General features: G+C 41.2%; 1 long non-coding RNA gene across 1 annotated transcript; it reads right to left on the bottom strand.

The window, feature by feature from the left end:
• LOC107965117 lies at nucleotides 1–3,720 on the bottom strand. The gene is made up of 3 exons (XR_001704627.2): nucleotides 3,066–3,720; nucleotides 1,167–1,591; nucleotides 1–391 (listed from the first exon to the last, which is right to left on the bottom strand). It is a non-coding gene; the product is annotated as an uncharacterized LOC107965117 (long non-coding RNA).

Raw genomic sequence — 3,720 nt, 5'->3', positions numbered from 1 at the left:
GAGGGAGAGACCGCTTCGAATCTCTGCCACCGCTGTTCCTATCCGTTTCTACGACTTCCCTTCCAGCCGTCCAGTTCCCAGAGGTAGTCAGGGAAAAATCGACGATCCATTTGGCCCTAGCCGGCGGAATCGGTCCCACGGGCGAGCCGATACGCCAATCATTTCGTTCCGCAGCGTCACCGTCAGCTGCCTCCCTCGATGCTCCGCGTCAATTCTGGATACCGGTTGATTTACTCCGCCATAGTAGATACCCCCTGATTCCCTTAACGCGGTCACAGAGGATGGAGCAAGTTTCCTCCTTCTCTCGAACGATGACGTCGCTTGGATCATTCCCGTGTAACGTGATTGATAAGCGGCCAGCCCTGATAAACACGAGCGTTGAACGTGGAACCTGTCACAATAAATCAAAAATGTTTTTGAGAGCCGGCTTTATTATAGCTGCACTGGTCTGGATATCGACTGGTGTTTTCTCGCTTTTATTTTTTTTTTTTTTTTTTTTTTTTCCTCCACAAAGATATGACCTCTCCGTGTAATTATCGAGAAACGAGAGGATAATTACGCGTATCGTTTTCCGCCTGATTTTCTCTCCACCTTCGCGCTGGCTCGAGTTGTTGGTTTAACGAGGCAGATAAATCGCGAAGCATACCGCGATGATTCCCGCTTGCGCGCGAGATTTAATCCCTTACAACGCTGTGACTGTCACGGGTTGACATGGTGTGCGCATATTGTCACGGTTTGCTTACGTTTATATTTACGTCATATTTTCCAAAAATGGAGAAATAAATGGAATTTCGTGGCGCGCTGTGAAAAAAAATTGGAGAGGCAAAGTAATTAAAATAGAAAAGAGATTGTAACGTTGGATTAATTTCTTGTTTTTAATATACACGTATCGCGTAGGATTAAATTTTTTTAATATTTTTTTTTTTTTTTTTTTTTTAGCCGAATATTCGCGTGATTTTAAATTTAATCCTCTCGCGTCTCCCGATAAAAAAATGTATTATTAAATTTCTTGGATATTTTTTACACTTTTATTATACTTTTATTATATTGTACAAAGACACCTATATAGAAAGGTTCATTCTCTTTCGTTTCATCCCGTAATTTTTTTTTAAGCCAGGAACTCGTGTAATTCGCAGAACAAATCATTAGCGTCGCGGATAACTTACCATTTTTTATCTCGAAATCTATCTTCCGGTTGTCGGCTCGTTTCTTATCCCATTCGTTCGGTCGCGATGGTGTACACGTTCACCAGGTGACGGTAGAATTGTTCTTGGTCGAAGGTTTTTTTCCCCATGGAAATACGACCGCCTGTGTTTTCATTAAATCGTCGCCCGTTCCGCCACGACAAAAATTGAACTCTTCGGCCAGCTGTTCCGCGCCGTGTAACAACGCGAAACGATACGCGGGCCACGGCGTTAATCGCGCGAGCACCGGTGAAAAAAGTGTGCCACCGCGCGAGAAACAAAATCGCTTCCATTTCACGCGCTAATAAAATCCGTATCATATTTTCGTGTTAACGAATCGGCCCGCCGTCTGCAGGAAATTGCTATCAACCGTTTAATCGATACCTCGGTCGGAGGGAAACGCTTTCCTGTAAAAAAAAAAAAAGAAAAAATTGACCATCGTTGTAGTTTCAACCTTCCGTTTTAGCAGCACGGAGATTAAAAATTTTGAAAATCCTATAACTACGCTACGTTTCCATCTGAAATTCTCCATCTAAAGTTCTACAATCCTTTCAGAAAATACACGATCAGAATACATATTTTAAAAACGAAACCAGACGCGATAAAAAGAATACTTGATCCATTTTTCGAGGATAAAACACGTCGAAAAATTGTTAGGCGTAATAAAGATACTAGGATGGAATTGAATGAAGATTATTCAAGATCATTTCAAGATCTACTATTTCATCTACTTTGGTCTTTCTTTTTACCAATTAGAAGTAATCGAATTATTCAATTGAAAAATACATCCCAACACGATTCACTCTTTGTTTTCACGAATCCAAAGAAAAACGATAAAAATGTTAAAATTCAAAGGAAAGCAAAGAAAAAGAGAGGGACGACTTTTATTTCCCTCCGACCAACGATTCGCGTATCTTCATTATCCTTTTCCAGGAACAATATCGATAACAACATCTCACTCAGACAGTAGAGCACTAACTCAAACGAGGATTGCAACCAGAGGGGTACCGCTTGGAAACGTATCTACCCTCGAACAAAGAAACATTGTATCGTTGCGCCTTTTCCTTTTCCCCAGGATTATTCACGTCTGGAATTCTCTTTTTCTCTTTTTCATTTTTTTTTCTCCTCCATCTCTCTTCTTTCCTCGCGTGGTGGTCGTCGATAAACGCGCTTGTACGGGAGACCGTAGCCGGATCGAAAGCATATCCTCCCCTCTCCAACACCCCCAATCACCCCTCGGACATGTAGTTAATCCCGGATGAAGGTGGTACGTACATAGGTGCGCGAACACGATACGCGCTCGTCGAAGATGCATCCGATGCACGAATCCGCGTACCACCGGATTTATAGACTCACAAGGGGTGAACAGTGGTGCATTCATCTCGGTTCGACCGATCGAGAGACCTGGATGAAAGGAAACTACCACCCGGCCACGGATCCGCGTGCATTATATTAATTAAATTCCCCCGTTTCGGAGTGGCTCTTCCATCGAGAGAGATATTCGCAACAATTGCGAGGCAACAGGGAGGAAATTTTTATCGTCCTCGTTAGAACGAAACAATACCGATGTTGAATATCCATTACGAATATTATTGAAATATTAACGCGTTTCTCCGTTCTCGTTATTTCTCGTTGTTTATGGTAATAAAGGAAACACTGTGATAACGCGTCTGCACGAATCACGAGATTTCGTTCGAACGTGTTTCGCGTTTAAAAAAATGAAAATTTTGTGTATGAAAATCTCTTTGAGTAGAAGTAATCGGTGAATGGAACGGATAATTATTTTGCTCGATCAAGATTCTCTCTGTTCCTCTGCCAATCAAATTCGTTAGAAATTGATTCTGAATATATTTAAAGAAAAACGTTTTGTTCTATACTTACAAAGGGATGAGATGGAGCTATATTTCTTTCGATGTTATTGAGATTTTCATAATGTTAAGGCGGGATGGTGGCCAACGGCGCCAAGATACGTAAAAGGAGAGGACGTCCGGCGCGGTTTCATGAATAAGAAAAAAGAAACGGGGACAAATGCGATGCACCGAAGATTTGTGGACCGGGCAACGATATTTATTATGGGATGTCGAGTCATCTGTAAACATAAAATAACCAGCCGCATCGCGTGTACACGGCCCTACTGCAGTCGTTGTTGGCTAGCTTCAATTTCCTTTGAGCACTTGTTGGGGGTCGAGAATTTGTCAAAGTGAAATATCTAAATTCCCCGTTTATATTAAAATATCCCTTGGACGGGGTTGGACGGTGTTACACGGCATTAATACTTTAATATCAAGCGCCGGATCTCGCGTCGCATCTAACTCTTTTATGCATCACAAAAGGCAACTTTGCCTTCCATTTTATCCAAATGAAAGTAGATAATAGCGGTGTACTTTCATTTAATCCAGGAGAATACAAATGCGGAATATTCAGAAACGTCAATGTCTTTAATGTCGTGGTGTTCCTTTTTTTTTAATGTTTCTTTTTTCTTCTTAATTTTTATGTAAAAAAGTATAATTACACAGATCTAAAAAAAAATAAATAA

This window comes from Apis mellifera, linkage group LG10 (genome assembly GCF_003254395.2).
Source record: "Apis mellifera strain DH4 linkage group LG10, Amel_HAv3.1, whole genome shotgun sequence".
Taxonomy (NCBI): domain Eukaryota; kingdom Metazoa; phylum Arthropoda; class Insecta; order Hymenoptera; family Apidae; genus Apis; species Apis mellifera.
Note: the sequence above shows the minus strand (reverse complement) of the source record. Positions and strands in the feature narration are given on the sequence as shown.